Genomic DNA, 18,029 nt, shown 5'->3' on the forward strand with positions numbered 1-18,029 from the left:
TAAAATCCTTAAATATTAGCAAAGTAAATTCATTTATATATAAAAAGACAGTTTAGCATAACCAAAATGGATTTATCTCAAAGCTGGTTTAATAGTCTAAAATCAACTAATGCAATTCACCCAGAATTAACCAAGAAAAGAAGGCAGAAGTGAAAAAGAACAAAGGTGGGGCACCTGGGTGGCTCAGTCCACTGAACATCTGACTCTTGATTTCTGCTCAGGTCATGATTTTGTGGTTTGTGGGATAGAGCCTGGAATCAGGCTCTTCCCTGACAATGCAGATCCTGCTTGAGATTCTCTCTCTCCTCTCTCTTTGCCCCTACCCCGTTCTCTTTTTCTCTTTCTCTCTCATAATAAATAAATTTTAAAAGAAAAAGAAGAAGAGCAAAGGCTTTTATTTGGGGTCTCAGAGTTACAATGTGGGACTAGATTTAAGGGTAACCAGAAAAGTGCCCCCTCAGGTGGGGAAAGCTGGGGTTTTTTTATGAGAAAGAAGGAAGGGGTAATTACATGCTTTAGATAAGAGAAGGAAGAAAAAAAACAGGTAATTTGGTGCTAATTGATTGAACCGCTTCTGATTACTATCTTACTGATTACTTTATTGGTGCTATCAAATGAAACGGTCACTGGTATGTATTAATTAACTTTCCTGTCCTCACATGATCCTAATGCCAGTTGCTCATTTGAAATTTTATGAGGAACCGCTTGTAAAACCATTGTGGCTTCTGGCCCAGTCCAAGAGTTCATTAGTTGACAAGGAAAATAGAGCTTCAAAATGGAGTTGCTTATGTCCAGAAATTTTATTCAATTCCACTCCATTAACTGATTAGGACGGAAATAGTATATGACTGTGTCATCAGATGAAGAAAAATTATTCAACAAAATTCACAATCCATTTACAGGTGGAAACGGAGAGCAGAAGGGAAGGGAACTTTCCCATTCTGAAAACAGAATCTGCAAAAAATCCTTAGCACCAGCAGGACCTATTACAATGGCCCATTAAAGATTTATTGAAAGCTCTCTTATAGCAAGCAATAGGCTACGTGCTAAAGGTCACAAACGAAGACAATACAATCACAGCTCCTGGAATTATGGGGGAAATGAAAATAAGAGTATCCAGTTTTGTCAGCCTTATTCCAGGACAGTAAAATCTCCAGACCAGTTTCTTTCATGGGCACCCAGCCTGTCAGTCCGTGGATGGCTGCCCTAGAGTCAGGTGCCTTCCTTTGATTTAAAGCCTTGACATGATTTTGGTGGAGTCACAGGGTAGAGAAGAAAGTCACCTACAGATTCTCCCTCTTGTGGGTAGAAAAACTGCCTTCAGAAATGGATTGTGTAGGGGCACCTGGGTGGCTCCAAGGATAAAGCATGCAACTCTTTGATCTCAGGGGTCTTTGGGCATGGTGCGCACTTTAAAAAAAAGAAAAACAAAGAAAAGAAATGAAGTGTGTATACAATGGATTACAAGATTAAACAAACTGGGGCGCCTGGGTGACTCGGTTTGTTGGGCATCTGACTTCGTGTCAGGTCATGACCCTGACGGGGTCAGGTCATGATTTGTGGGTTCCAGCCCCCCTTTGGGGGGGCTGACAGCTTAGAGCCTGAAGCCTGCTTCGGATTCTGTGTCTCCCTCTCTCTCTGCCCCTCTCCTACTTGCTCTCTGTCTCTCTGTCAAAAATAAATGAACATTAAAAATTTTTTTAAAAATGAAACAAACTCTTTTCCAGTACAGTGAAACTGTAAAGCTTATAGCATAAGTAGCTGCTCTGTACTTAATCTTTTCTTTCCTTCATATCTACCGTGCTGGAATGTAAATCTGAAGGTGGTAAATTCAATACTAAAGAGCATGAGAGCATGAAAGTTATGATAAAATTCAGAAATCTGTTCTTTGAAAGTTAGACTGTAATCATATCGGCTGAATTTTCTGCTTTTTCACCTGTTATCCCCCAGCCGTGTGTTGGTAACCACAAAACTTCCAACCCATCAACCCAGGAAAAATTTCTGGTCTCTGCTTGGCCAACGGATTCAGGTGGCGCAGCGCCCCCTGCGGGCCAATGAGGCGGCCGCGAGCACCTGTCAGAGTCCCTGCTTCACCACTTCTCTCCTCCAGGTAGCGGCTCCTTCCAGTGCTGTTTCCCAGCTTCAGGGCTTTGTTTCTGGAAAGGCAGCGGGCTTCCCCCGTTGGATGTTGTCCCTAATCCCCTCCGCAGGAGCCCGCTGGGGAGAAGGGAGCTGAAGGTGGGGAAGAAAGACCCTGTGAGCCGGACCACTCAGGGCTGCCTAGGGCCAGTGCCACTGCGAGTTGTTACCAGAGCACCTTGTGGGCAAATCTGCCCGGCCAGCCGGGCCTGTGTAGCCACTCAGTGAGAGCAAGGCTTTTCCACAGTAGATGCCCATTACCCAGGCTCTCCCCAACTCCTCCATCCCCATTTTGTCTTGCACCAAAAAAAATTGACACCGTGGCCGGCGTGTCCAGTGGAGTGGTGATTTGGGGGCAGAGGCTGGGAGAGAGATGCAGGAAGTGCACATGAATGGTTACAATGAGAGATCCCTATATGAGGGGAGAAGCATTACAGGGAAGTCTTTGGCCAAGGCCTCAAACGTTTGGAGGTGTGGGGTGCAAGTCACTTAGCTTCCTGTGTGAGGTGCAGGAGTCATCTAGCCATCCAGGTGAACAGGTGCCCCGTCCTCACAGCCTACAGGGATGGGCCTAAGGTGGTAATAGCAGTGCAGGGGTCTGGTTCCTATGCAGCAAAGCACACTGACATCGTGAGTACCTTTGTGACTGTTGTGCACACAGCAGCTGTAGGTAGAGGGCAGAGGTGGAATTCTGCAGAAATATGCCAACGTGGCCACATCTTCATGAATGAAGGTGTTGATCGTCTTGCATTTACCCCTGTGCATCAGCCACCATCACCTCACCATCACCTCACAGTATCGGTGGTGTCCTCCAGGGACCCAGGACCTGGTGTTGTCTGTATGTTTTGTAGAGGAGAGCAGGCCTGGGGTGAAGAGTTTGCTCCAGGAAGAGAAGGTGGAGGAAGGTCCACATCAGATTCATGCTCCCTGTGAAAACAGGTCAAGAAGAGTGGGGTCAGAGAGTGGGCCATGGTCCCCTTCCTCCCAAGAACCTATTTCTAAGAATTCCTTGCCCCAAATACTTAATGTCATAAATTCTCTTCTCCTGACCTATCTACACTCACTCTTCTTGTACTCACAGCAACTATTGTCCTCACATCCTCCTTCTACCTCACATCCCTTCATTTCTCTGGGTAAGAGACAAGGAGAGAGAAGGACTTGTCAATAAAGGAGATGCCTACCACCTACTCACCCCTGTATGGGACTGTCATACAAGGTTATTTCCCAACCCCAAAGTAGATTCTTGCTCCTTAATTGAGCAGTCCAGTTAACCTAAAATTTTACATCTCTAAAGTGTTTGCATCTATCAGCCACATGATTCCTAGCCTGTGAGGGAAGTGGGTGTCCCTGCTAGCTCAGAACGGAATTGACAAACCATATGCCTTGCATCATAAAAAATGTTTACACTTCCTGAAATACACACACACACACACACACACTTCTTTAAATACATATGCCTGTTTTATTTTTTTAATTTTTATTTATTTTGAGAAAGAGAGAGTGCGTGCAGGGTGTGAAAGGGCAGAGAGAGAGTGAGAGAGAATCCCAAGCCGGCTCCACACTGTCAGCCACAAAGCCCGGCTCAGGACTCCATCCAATGGATCATGAGGTCATGACCTAAGCTGAAACCAAGAGTTGGACGCTTAACCTACTGAGACACCCAGGCACCCCTACACATGCCTGTTTTAAATGCTATTGAAAAGAAAATGTGGAGCATCTCAGTGGCTCAGTCAGTTAAGCAACCAACTCTTAAGTTTCTGTTCAGGTCAGAATCTCATGGTTCGTGAGTTCAAGCCCCACATCAGTCTCTGAGCTGACAGTGTGGAACCTTTGGGATTCTCTCTCTGCCTCTCTCAAAATAAATAAAATAAACTTAAAAAAAAAAGAAAATGTGAGCATTTCAATTCTAAGAGAGTAGACTTCATGTTTCCCCCACATATTTCTTTGCCTCAAAATAAGGATCCCCAACTCTTCCTTGGATAGGGTCCATCATCAGGAAACTTTCCAACTGATGTTCAGGGTTTCTGAGCACTGCCTGGGTGTCAGGTTCCTGTCTCTGAGTCTAATATTCTAACTCCTTTTTTTCATAGCTGGGAGTCCCAGGGAAGAGTTTTTGCCGAGCAGATGACATCCACAGAAATAGATATGTCCCTCTCAAGAGTGGATATGCCTAGCAAAAATGGAACCTCCACCGCCTCTCTCTTTCCTCTAATCCTGAAGAAATGACATTGTAGATATTTTCTTCCCAGACCTCAGGATGAAGGCCACATGGAAAAAGTCTGTAATGATCTTAAACACATTGCCTAGATGGACTAATTTCACGTTTACTACTTCACATCTAGAATGTTTACCAGCATCAGACAGAGTGCTGATGACATCGCAAGCATGAAGAGAGGAACCTGCCGTTTGGTGCCTGTCTGTCACAAGCTTGCTATGGGAGGTAGGCAAATCACCTCATCCTCCACTTGTTAGCTCTTAAATGAAGGTTAGAGACTAAAGATTTTCCACTCTGCCATTCTTTCACTCCATAATTGAGCATTACTTGTGTGCATCAGCCCACATGGGATTTGTGTGTGTGTGCATGTTAGTTCGTATATGTTCAGGTAAGGAGAAATATTTTGTTTGCAAATCAGGTTTCCATTTGAGAACTGTTCATCTAATTAAGGCCAACTGTTCTTAAAAGTGATTGTTAGTTTATTCAGGCAAAAAAAAAATATTAGTCACTTTTATGTAAAGATTGCATTGTTTTTGTCTCCACAGTTAAAACGGTGAGTGTTCTCATTACAGAAGAAGCTGCCTGAGACTTGGGTCTGCATTTCAGTAAGGCAAAGGATGGAATTAGTACATATGACTTCCCAGAACTCCAAAACTAGCTAGCTTAGGGACCTTGCTAATGAAGGTGGCAGGAGGTGCACATACAGTCAATCAACAAGTTATAGTGTAAGCAGGTTTCATGGCTCTTAATAGGTTTCCCAGGCAGATAGGTCTCAAAAGCCTTTTGTGCAATTAGGCAACAGGACAAAAGCAATTAGGCAATCTGACAAACTTGAGTTGAGATGGAATGCCTAGATTTCAACATCCTTTAACTTCTATCTACTTTATCATGGCCAAGAACAGAGCACTTCCTCTTTTTGAACTTTACTTTGCTCAGTTACTTTTGTTTAAGTTGCACAACAGTTCTTATTTACAGCTCTCACAATTTGGTGTGTTCATGGCCCTGCATATCTGGCCATTGGGCTTAAAGTGTCCAATCTTCTGGTGTGTTCCACTTGGCTAAACAGTATGTACAGGGTCTCATTATTCAGAAGTAGTAGAGCTTTGACTCAAACCAGTGTCCTTTATCTGACCTTAACTTTCTGAAGAGGATATGCACCAGGCAGCAGGACAGGGAAATGTTTAGAGATTTGTTCTCCATGAAAACACTTGTCTTCATATTGAGAAGAAAGTTGCCTTTGTAGCGTGCGACTAACCTAGCCCTCTGAAGACACCCAAGAGGAAAAAGCACATTACCTAAAATTAGTAGCTGTGATTAGTGGCAGTCACTGGACAACATTTAGCTTAATCAACAAAAATTTATAAGGAGATTTAGCTCAAGGTAAATATGTTTGCAGGACGCCTGGGTGGCTCAGTTAGTTCAGCATCTGACTCTTGGCTCAGGTCATGACCTTGCATTTTGTGAGTTCAAGCCCCACATCAGGCTCTGCACCACCAGTACAGAGATTCTCTCTCTCTCTCTCTATCTCTCTCTCTCTCTTCCCCTCCCCTGCTTGCTCTCTCTCTCTAAAAAAAAATAAACATTAACAGGAAGTAAGGTTAATATGTTTGCTTATCTGCCTCATGTCTCTGTCCCAGAAGAGGGAGGGAGGACACAGAGAGTAGGGCACCTGCATTTATTTCCCAAGATACTCTTCTCTCCTTGACCAGACCCCAGGCCCTCAGCACTTCCCATTCCCCACACCTGTCTCCATCTCTCCTCACCCCTCCAAACACTTATAGGAGCAACTTATTCCATGAGGTCCTCCTGCCTGGTCACACATCCATCTCTATCTCCCCCTTCTTTTTTCCCTCCAACTCACTTCCCTGGCCTTGCGGGTTCTCTCAGAGATCTCTACAGATTAGATAGACCCATCCATTTAGGGATTACCACATAGTACTAATAGATCCTCAGAGCAAGAAAACATGTTTTTAAATAACCAGTTCTATCATTACTTTTTTTTTTAATGAGCTTGACATATCACTCTACCTTTGCTGCTCCTCAGCTGGAAACTGAGAGATTTGGTACAAATGTCTTTAGGAGTTCTTTTCAGCTCAGACTTTATTTAGAAATTAAATACTCCAGGGGCACCTGGATGGTCATGATCCCAGGGTTGTGGGATCAAGCCCTCCATCAGGCTCCACACTAAGTGTGGAGCCTGCTTAAGATTCTCTCTCTTCCTCTGCCCTTCTCCCCTGCTGGTGCGCTCACTCTCGCTCTCTCTCTCTCTCTCTTTCTCTCTCTCTCTCTGTCAAAGAAGAAAAAGAAGAGGGAGAAGGAGAGGGAGAGAGGGGGAGAGGGAGAGGGAGAGGGAGAGGGAGAGGGAGAGGGAGAGGGAGAGGGAGAGGGAGAGGGAGAGGGAGAGGGAGAAAGAGAAGGAGAAGGGTGCCTGGGTGGCTCAGTCTCTTGATTTTGGCTCAGGTCATGATCTCACAGTTCATGAGATTAAGCTGACAGCACAGGGCCTGCTTGGGATTCTTTCTCTCCCTTTCTCTCTGCCTTTCTCTTTCTCTCTCTCAAAATGAGTAAATAAACTTAAAAAAAAAAAAAGAAAGAGGGGCGCCTGTGTGGCTCAGTCGGTTGAGCTTCTGACTTCGGCTCAGGTTATGATCTCACGGTTTGTGAGTTCAAGCCCCGCTTCAGGCTCCAGGCTCTGTGCTGACAGCTCGGAGCCTGGAGCCTGCTTTGGATTCTGTGTCTCCTTCTCTCTCTGCCCCTCCCAAACTTGTGCTCTGTCTCTCTCTGTCTCTCAAAAAATAAATAAATGTAAAAAAAATTTTTTTTAAGTAAGAAAAGAAATTGAATACTCTGATTAAGGAGTCTGGTGTGTGTGTGCGCGCGCGCACGCATGTAGGAGAAGGCATATGGGAAATTTGGTAGATGTGTACTATTTGTCTATGTAAATCTGATTTTCCAGAATCATTATGAATTTGTGCAGAAAAGGTATGATTATTTGAAACAAAATTATTCTTATATACAGATCACATCATTATTTTAAGATGATGCAAACCATTTTTAAGCTGATTTTATTACAGAGAAGATGCCAAGGCCTGTCATTCAGAACTGTCATTTAATTGAACAAGAGAAAAGATCAGCACAAAAGACTACAGGATGTTGCCAAACCTCTGAGACCAGCCAGCAAATGCACCGGAGATGCCTCTCAGTCAGCAGATGTGAATGTAGTAGTTTCTGTCCTCAGCTGTCTCTCATAAAGTCTCTTCCCTTCACCTACCTTTGGTCTAATAGGCAATGAAGAGACCCAGAACACTACACCCAGGAGGAAACTTTGACAGGTACTATATATCCTAACATATCTTGGCTTCATTCATCATTTATATACAGCATAATTTCCCATTAAGCATTGGAAATGAAGGAACCCAACACCATACGGGTATTCCATTCTAGACATTTTTATCAAGCCTTACAACAATGCTGTCTTGTCAGTAACCCCCTCCTTCACTTTTCCAGAGATGATATTGACTTTTACCTTTTTTTGCCTTTTACCTTTTACCCTTTACCTTTTACCTGCTTGACCTACCATCAAATTTATTATGTCTGTATCATAAAGAATTTTACGGTTTTTCTGGTAGAAAACAAAGAGTGAGCTCCTGTCTGAGGTCATGAGGTTGGTGAATAGCAAAGCTATGAGTCAAACTCTAATCTTTTTCCCCCCAAGTTTTTACTTAAATTCCAACTAGTTAACATACAGTGCAATTAGTTTCATATGTAGTATCACTTACATACAACACCCAGTGCTCATCACAGCGAGTGACTTCCTTAATACCCACCCCTTATTTCCCCCATCCCCCTACCCACCTCCCCTTTGGTAACCCTCAGTTTGTTCTCCATAGTTAAGAGTCTGTTTCTTGGTTTGCCTCTCTTCCCCCACACTATGTTCATTTGTTTTCTTTTATAAAGAAAAAGTGGTATGTATATATATATATATACACACATATATATGTATATATATGTGTATATATATATATACACACACATATACACACACATATATATGTATATATATACATACATATATGTATATATACATATACACATATATATATACATATACACAATGTAATATCTCTCAGCCATATAAAAGAATGAAATCTTGCCACGTGCACCAACGTGGATGAAGCCAGAGTGTACTATGCTAAGCGAAATAAGTCAATCAGAGAAAGACAAATACCATGTAATTTCACTCATATGTGGAATTCAGGAAACAAATTCTAAACTTTTTAAAAAGCCTATGTACTTTAATAGACAACCAAGCTTGTCCCTCTTACGGATGTGAGATGAGTAGACAGAGATGGAAGAAGGAATGATGCTTTGTGCAGGAAATTATCTTGGCTTCGGAGGAAGAACAGGGTAAGAAGCCAAGTCTCCCTCTGAAGGAAAAGCCTCATTTCCTAAAAATTTCAGCAGTAATGAAATAAGTGGATTAGCACAAACTGAGAAATTCAAGCAAGTAGAGTATCGACTTACACAAGCCCAACTGCTTATCTCAGGGCTCTCTAGACATCAGGCACCCGGCCACAGCTCCATTCCACCTGTACTACTAATTAACATTATCCATTTTATGAACTCATGCTTTTACACAACTTGGCCCTAAGCAATAGTATACATGAAATTATGTGTATATAATTATTAGTATATCATGAAAGTGTGTGTTAATTACATAATACATGACAGTGAATACTTTTATATTTACCTACTAACATCAATCAGCTCATTTCCCATCTGTTATACACATTTCAATGTGTACACATACAGTACAGCCATATCCAGAGTTGTCATTTTAAAAACTCCACCTTGAGGGGTGCCCGGGTGGCTCAGACGGTTAAGCGTCCAATTTTGGCTCAGGTCATGAACTCACAGTTTGTGGGTTCGAGCCCCGTGTTGGGCTCTGTGCTGACAGCTCTAGAGCCTGGAGCCTGCTTCGGATTCTGTGTCTTCCTCTCTCTGCCCTTACCCCACTAGTGTTCTGTCTCTATCTCTCAAAAATGAATAAAAACGTTAAAAATTTTTAAAAATACATACATACATAAATACATAAACAAATAATAAATAAATACCTTGAAAAATGCTTACAGAGAAGAGTAAAGGACCCAAGGAGAGTAGAAAATAATGAAGCCCAAGGTCAATAGTTTGGCCATATTTATCAAATTCTATACAAAAGAGATACTAAATCATGCACATCCTGATTTGTAACCATTAGGAAAAGGTGCTCTAATTGTTTGCAGAGACACTTCCTCAGATTCACCACTGAACTGATACAAGATGTAATTCTTGTGATCACCTATGTCTCTTTGCTCTGATTTTATGAGTAAAGCAAGATGTTAAAAGGTGATTTCCTCTATTTCAGTTTGGGTAAGTGTCTCTGAGAAATAAGGCCTCATCTGTAGGAGTTGCCGTCCATCTATGCAGGACTCACTCAAAAAGACATGAAACCCTGAGTCCCAGTTCGAATGCCTTTGGGAGTAAGGAAAACAAATGAGCATGTTCTCTCTCATTGTAAACATCACAGAAGGGTCACAGCAGTACTGGATACCACATTGCTACCCTGATAAATAGGATTGATGTTCCTTAGTAAGATCACCTTTTACCTTGTAATGTTTTCTGCTACATATTTTACACACACACGCACACACACACATTTTACCATATTAAATTTCCCCTGCAAACCTGTTATGTGTATATTATTGCTATCAATATTTTCCAGATTAGATGACATAGGCATGATAAGTAACTGACCAACTCTTTCTTTTTAAGTTTATTTATTTATTTTGAGAGAGAGAGAGAGAGAGAAAGAGAGAACAAGAGCTGGGGAGGGCAAAGAGAGGGAGAGAAAGGGAATCTCAAGCACACTCAGTGCTGGCAGCACAGAGCCCGACACAGGGCTCAAACCCACAAACTATGAGATCATGACCTGAGTCGAAACCAAGAATCAGGCACTTAACTGACTGAGCCACCCAGGTGCCTCTGACCAACTCTTATGATAAGTATTGTATAGAAGGAGTCAGGACTGGTACCTGGACAAGGCTGTTCAAAATCTACACTCTTCATCACTGTACTACAAAACCTGTATAGTAATTTCATTTACAGAACCTGTTTACATAATTAGTTCCCTGTGAGCCTTTAGATCTCAGTTAATGCCTCCATGTGCTCAATATGCAATGGGTCAACTTCACCTGAATACAATTTTTCAATTTCTTAGGAAAACACTAAGTATCATCCCTCTTCAGACAGGCCTCTCCATAATTCCATCTGAGCACTCTTTCTCCACTCTCGGGGTAAGGAAAGAACTTGTTATAGTCTAGGAAAAGAAGAAAGGCTCGGTCCTTTCATTTGTCATTCCAGAAACTTTATCAAAGGGGTCAATGCTTTTGTTCAATGGTGTTTGGAGGAGACATTTAAAAGCTTCTGTACAAGAAGGCAGGCCTGGGGCCACCTTGCTGACCAAAAGACCATGAAAAGCCTAGCAACCAAATGTCTTTTGAATCTAGGTTAATTACAATCTTATTCCATTCACTGTAATTAAATTAACCTACACCGTGTTATCGCTACAGTCCCCGTGGACAGGAGTGCTGTTTGAGCGCCCCGGGAACCCGAAGCACAGCATCCCAGGGTGGGAGCATAGCTTTCCGGAATAGACGCCCAGCACCGCGTCACCACCGCCCTGGAAGAAGGCGGGATTTGGGGACAGAGCGGGGAACCCGCGCAGAAATGGGCCAGGCCGGAGCTTGGCGAGCGTCCAGCACTGGATTGCGCGGCGGCTCCTGCCCACTGCTGGCAGGAAGGCGCATTTACACCCGCGGTCGGGGAGACTCACCCAGGGCGGCCAGCACCCACCCCGCTTTGCGGTCAAGGGCCTCAGCCATTGGAGACTCTGTGAGAGAGGCAGCGGGCTGGGGTCAATGAGGGGTGCGGATTCCGGGGAGGAAGCGTTAGAAGGAAGGATTGAAGTTCCCCACGGATAAAGAGGGGTTAGATCACCAGCACCTACCAGGTAGGAAAAGGGGTTGTCTGCATCAGCTCCCCCCCTCCCCCGCCCAAATTAGGCCTCATGGATGACCAGAGTGCAGATGCAGTTGAGTGAGAAGCTGGTAAGAGCTGGCCTGGAGCCCAAATCAGTCCGTGACCTTGACATCTCAGCACTATTGTGTAGTGGCAGTTGGGCCTTTCATTGGGGAGCCTTATTCAGCAATCATGTCTTGAGTACTTATTTGCTAGACACTTATGTGCAGACTTTGTGGGAGTCATCTGAGAATACAGCAGGCCAACAAGAGAGAGAGACAGAGAGTAAATATAAGAAGAATGTAAATTATGCAGACGGTTAAGGTGATAAGATCCATGGGATCTTATAGAAGAGAGGAAGAAAATAGAAGAGGAAGGAGAATGAAGGGCAGCTATGAATAGAAGTTTTAAAGCTGTTTTTTTTTAAGTTTATTTATTTTTTTAGAGTGTGTGTGTGTGTGTGTGTGTGTGTGTGCGTGTGTGTAAGCAGGGGAGGGACAGAGACAGAGGGAGAGAGAATCCCAAGCAGGCTTCTTATGGACAACACAGAGCCCGATGCATGGCTCTAAATCACAAACTGTGAGATCATGACTTGAGCAGAAACCAAGAGTGGGAGGCTTCAACCAACAAGAGCCACCCAGTCTTCCTGAATAGCATTTTTAAGTAGGGTAGTTAAGGGCCCTTGATAAGGTGACATTGAAGCACAGACTTAGAGGTGGTATGGGAGTTAGCCTTACATATATCTGGGGGAGAGGAGGTGATTTCTTAAAGAGAATATGTCTGTCTTTCACGAACAGCAAACAGACCAGACATTGGAGAAGAGTGAATTGAGAGGGAAGATAAATAGTATGGAATTGTTCTGAAAAGTAAGGGTGTGAGAGGAGAGATTGCTTAAGAGTGTAAGGACTTTTGTAAGGATTTTAGTTTTTACTCAAGAGTTAAATGAGGCATTAGAGGATTCTGAGCAGAGTTGTATGATCTGAGTTATATTCTGAAAGATTACTCAGGTTGCTGTGTGTGAAGTTAAGGGTAGAAGCAGGGAGTCCAGGTCCCAGACTTGTGTAATGATCCTGGTGGGAAAAAAAATGGTCTCTCAGACCAGGTGGTAGCAGTGGAGGCAGTGAGAGAGAGCTGAATGTGTTTTGAAGGTGAAAACAACTGACTTTACTGACAGGTTGGAAGGGGGGACAAAAGAAAAAGAAAGGAATCAAGAACAACACCAAAGTTGTTGGCCTCAAAGTGGAAAGGATGATATTACCTTCGACTGAGAAGGGAGATGTTAACAGAGGAGCAGTTTTAGGGTAGGAGAAGAAGAGAAATCTCTCCCTTTGAGACATGGTAAGTTTAACATGTCTATTAAACATCCAGTGATGATGCCATGTGGACACTTGGATATATGAGTCTGAAGTTCAGGAGAGAGAGCTAGACTAAAGATATAAATCTAGGAATTTTAGAATATCAATGCCAATGGCATTTAAAGCCTTGAGACCATATAAGATAATAGACTGTGTAGATGATGAAGGGCACACACTGACCATGGGGCTTTCCAAAATCCAAGTACCAGGAAGAAGAGGCGGAACTTGTAGAGAGGCTGAGAACAGATGCCCTGTGCAGTCAGGGAAGAGCCAGGAGACAGGAATGTCCTGGAGACCAGCCTGAAACTTGACATGACTATCTGCCTTGAGGGTACAAGGACTGATCTCACAGTGGTTTCTATCCTTGCCTCTGTCATAAGAAGCTGCATTCCCCAGATCAGCCTCACCAAGGAGGAGGAGTGATCAACTGTGATGCTGAGCAGAGAGAATCAACCGTGTCTGGAGAGGGAAGGTCTTACTTCACATCCATATCCCCAGTGGTAGAGTGGAGGAGTCTGGGGAGTTGATTACAAAGCTTGGCCTAGAAGGAGACAGTCTTGTCCAGGAGTGAGTGGGAAGAGGATCCACATGTGGGTCGTGTTTTCTGTCCCAAAAGAGGGAATGAAGAGACAGAGAGTAGGGTATCCGTGTCTCACTTCCCCTGGTTTACCAGTCCCTCCTTCCCCTGACCCCAAGACCCTCAGCACTTCACATTCCCTCCCTTTCTCCTGTCTCCTCACTCTAAGTACTCAGCTGAGGAGCTCACCTTGTCAGATCCTCCTTCTTCTTGCACACCCAGTCCCAGTTCCTGCCTCCTTCCTTCCCTCCATCCCACTACCTGGAGATTCTCTACAGATTGCCCACAGACCCATCTCATTTGTTAAATTGCCACATAGTCCTAATGGAATCCTTGTATCAAGGAGCCATTTATTTAATTCCCAGTTCTGTCAGCTAGACAAATTTTCTGTGTCAGAGAGACAAATCACCCCACCATTCTGGTCCCCAGTTGCTAAATCAAAGACTTGGAATGAAAGACCTAACAAATTCCTTCCAGCTCAGATTCTCTGTAGTTCTCTGAATCCCCAACAAAATAAAGGAGTAGGTATGTGGGCGTGTAGAAGAACATTTACAGAAAATGCAATTGACATTTCTGAATTTTTCTACTATGTAAACCTGATTTTCTTAAATGATTATGCCTAAATCCAGAAAAAATAGGCTACCTGAAATAAAACCTATTCTATTATAAATACATATATGTATATATGTGATGTTTAATTTTATGTGTCAACTTGAGTGGGCCACAGGGTGCCTGGATGTGGGGGATAAGCTTAGGAATCCCCTGGGCTTACACCAATGGGTTAACAAGGCATAAAGAACTACAAAGTCAATAAAATGCTCACACCCGAGTTTGGGTAAACCAGATTGGCACTCCAAGAATAGGGGGGGTGCAAAGACACCCGAGAATAGGGAGGCACAAAGGTGCCAGGAATAGGGAGGTGCAAAGGCACCCCAAAATAGGGAGGGGCTGCTGAGCCCCCAAAAATAGAAAGGGAGAGGCAAAGGCCTGAAATAGAAACAGTGCAAAAGTGCCCAATATATAGGAATAACAAGATTAGATATTCAGGGTGAAAGCCCCCCAAATTTAGTACTATAGCAGAAAGCTGCTTTCATAGGAGAATAGGGCCAGGTTAGGTAAATTGGTGAATTGGACTTTGGACCGCTGTGTTGCAGGCAAAGCAGGCTGGAGCTGAGATGGTTAACAAAAGAAAAGGTGTCTTGTTAACTCTGAGGTGATTCCCCTATCTGTCTCATCCCCTAGGCTGGCAAAGATAAACAAGCACGACACCTCCTGTCTGCTGTTAACTACCATCCACCCATCTGCCTGGCGCCTGGATTTTGTTTTATATTGCCCAAACCCCAAACACTGTATATCTTCAAAATCCCCTTTTCCCCCTCATGTCCTCAAGTTAATGTTCACAGTTTCTTTGTCTCTTTGTGTACGCCTGCCACATTTGTAAGCCTTCTGATCTGAATAAATACGGGGCAAGGACCCTTATTCAGGGCTCTTGTCTTTTCCCAGACATTAGCCATCTCTCACTTCAATCCTGCATCCGCTCTTTTGCTAGACAAGAGAGATCTTTAGACTTAGAGTCTACAACACCTGGATATTCAATCAAACAATATTCTGGATATTTCTGTGAGGATGGTTTAAGGTGAGACTAATATTTAAATTGATAGACTCAGTAAAGCAGAGTGCTCTCTCTAATGTGGGTGAGCCTCATCCAATTAGTTAAAGGTCTGAATAGAACAAAAACGTAGACCCTTCCCCGAAATGAAAGAGAATTCTCTGGCCTGATGGCCTTCAACTGGGACATCAGCTTTCTTCTGCCTTCTGACTCAGACTGAAACATCAGCTTTTCCTGGGTCTCAAGCCTGCCTGCCTTCAGACTGGAACTACGCCATCAGCTCTCCTGGTCTTCAGCTTGCCGACTCACCCTGGAGATCTTGGAACTTGCCAGCCTTCATAACTGCATGAACCAATTCCTTATAATAAATCTCTTTATGTATATTCTATTGGCTCTGTTTCTCTGGAGAAACCTGACTAATGCAACATGTATATTTGTTATTGATGCTTTAAGATTATTAAGAAAAGCATTCACTATTACATTGAAGGCAACATGCAAATCCCTACCCCTCAGAGCTGTTGTTCCGTTGAGCAAGAGAATTGAGCAAGAAAACAGTTCAACACAGAAGACTACAGAGTGATCTTACACCACTGAGACTGTCCAGGTGTGAAGTGTGGTAACTGGCTAACGCCCTGGGGGATACTGGTTGGTTAGTCAACAAATATCAGTGAAGTAGTTCCTGCCCTTAGCTAACTCCAAGAAGGTTCAAACACTGCTCTAAGAAAAACAAAAAAGGACTAAAACTCATTAAACCCAAGAGGAAGCTTTGATGGGTGCTATATAGCCTAAATATCTCAGCATCATTCATGATTTGTATGCCTCGTGGAATGTTGGAAATAAACAAGGAAACCACCACCTCTTTGGTGCACCTATTTCATACAAGGCGATTGGGATTAAGCCTCACACAAATGCTGTCTGGGAGGTCACACTCTCAGCACTTCCTAGTGTTTTTACCTGTGTTCAGAATCTAGAGTAGCCCACCATCAGACTTAGTATGTCTGTGTATCTGGAAAGAATTTTACTGTTTCCCTGGCAGAAAAAGGAAGACAAGAGCCTTGTCTGAAGTCACGTGGTAGGTGAATAGCAGAGCTGTGAGTCAAACTCTGATCTGTCTTTTTAAAAAGCCCATGCACTTTAGTAGAAAACCAGGCTTGTCCCTCTTAAGGGAAACGTATGAGGCAAGTAGAAGACTGAGACAGAGTAGGGCATGACACTCCATGCAGGAAGATACCCTGGGTTTGGAGGAAGAACATACCTTAACAATAAAGAGGCCAACAATTCAAGGGAAAGACCCAGCTACTAAATATATCAGCAGTAATGACTATTCTTGGAAAACAACACTGTTGGGAAACAAGTTCAAACTGAGAAGCCAGACAACTAGGGCGTTGACCCACATAAGCCTGTTTATCTCAGAGTTTCCCAGATGTCAGGCACCCAGCACCAGAGCTCCAGCCCATCCCTATTATTAATTAACATTTCCTTTTTCAACTCACTTTTTCACACAGTGTTGTTCTAAGCAACAATACATATGAAACCAGAGATGTCGTGTATTGATTATTCATTTGCATTAGAGTGAACACATGACAATGAAGGCTTTAGCTATTTATGCATCCTGCCTTCCATCAATCACCTCACTTCCCACCAGTTGTTCACATTTCATACTTCTACCAACAGCTTTATTTCAAGCTTCAACTCAAAAATATGTACCTGGAAAACGTTTTCACAGAAGAATAAAAGACCTGGGGCGCCTCGGCGGCTCAGTCGGTTAAGCATCCAAATCTTGATTTCGGCTCAGGTCATGATCTCACCTGAGATGAGATCAAGCCCCAACTCAGGCTCTGCACTGATAGCAGGGAACCTGCCTGGAATTATCTCTCTCTGCTCCACCCCAGCCCCTGCACACGGTGTGCGCTCACGCACTCTCTCTCTCAAAATAAAGAAATATGCTTTAAAAATAAAAGAATAAAAGACCCAAGGACAGTAGAAAAAATGAAGCCCAAGGTCAAAGATTTTGTCATATTTATCCAATTCTGTTCAAAACCAAGCAGCCTCTATATTCTCATCATTCTGCAAGTGTTTCTAATTGCTCACAGAGCTGTTGCTCATATTCTTCATGGAGTTAATAAAAGAAGTAATTCTTATGACACTTTATTTCTATTTGCTCTGATTGCACAAGCAAAGTAGTATGTTAAAAGCTGATTCTTTGTGTCTCAGTTTTAGCAAGGGTCTCTAGCTGATGGTTACACTGAGGTAACGATGGCCACCTACTTGACTACATTAAGGCAAACCAGAAATCCAAATTTTCTACATGAAAATTCTCATTTGGATATCTTACCACCAACTTCAAAAATCCTATTTTAAAAACAAGCAACAACAAAAAAACCTATTGAATAGGCAAATCAGAGCAGCTCTTGAGCCAGATATACTCACTTTGACTACAGTGGGTGGGTTTTGCCTCCTGTTATAAACACTTGAGTGCAGCTCTTTATCCATTAAGACTGTAAGCATTAGGGGTGCCTGGGTGGCTCAGTTGGCTAAGCATCTGACCAGCTCAGGTCATGATCTCAGAGTTCGTGGGTTCAAGCCCTGCTCTGGGCTCTGTGCTGACAGCTCAGAGCCCGGAGCATGCTTCAGTTCATGTGTCTCCCTTGCTCTCTGCCCCTCGTCTGTTCACACTCTGTTTCTCTCTCTCAAAAATAAATAAACATTAAAAAAAAAAAAGACCGTAAGCATTACCATCAGCATTACAGAGACTATAAGCATTATAGCATTACACCACACTTAATTCACTTTTACATCCTCATCACCTATAAAAATGCTTCGCACACCAGGTATATGAATAAACTTTCTTAATAATCAGAGGAATTAAGGAATCCGACAGAACAAGATGACACAACCGAGTGCTATTAGCTCTGCATTGAGTCCTGTCCAGGTCACAGTTTGTGTCCATATTTACATAAGGACATCAACGGTCACATGAATGCATTTTCAGATAACAAGAATATAGAAAACTAGTAAAAAATTATATGGATTCACTTTGTCATGATATTATACCAATTCAAGAGTCTGATTCCAATT

The 18,029-nt window shown here is 43.1% G+C and overlaps 1 long non-coding RNA gene across 5 annotated transcripts in view; it reads right to left on the reverse strand.

Annotated features, from left to right (window-relative positions):
- Positions 1–379: 379 nt before the first annotated feature.
- The window catches only part of LOC106971411 (uncharacterized), a 51,384-nt gene continuing 33,734 nt past the window's right edge, over positions 380–18,029 (reverse strand). For all 5 annotated transcript variants that reach the window (XR_008299269.1, XR_008299270.1, XR_008299268.1 and 2 more), the window contains 2 exons: positions 2,778–3,066; positions 380–1,410 (listed from right to left, as the gene is read on the reverse strand). This is a non-coding gene — a long non-coding RNA (uncharacterized LOC106971411). The remainder of the gene's footprint in view (positions 1,411–2,777; positions 3,067–18,029) is intronic.

This window comes from Acinonyx jubatus, chromosome B3 (genome assembly GCF_027475565.1).
Source record: "Acinonyx jubatus isolate Ajub_Pintada_27869175 chromosome B3, VMU_Ajub_asm_v1.0, whole genome shotgun sequence".
In the NCBI taxonomy this organism is placed as follows: Eukaryota; Metazoa; Chordata; class Mammalia; order Carnivora; family Felidae; genus Acinonyx; species Acinonyx jubatus.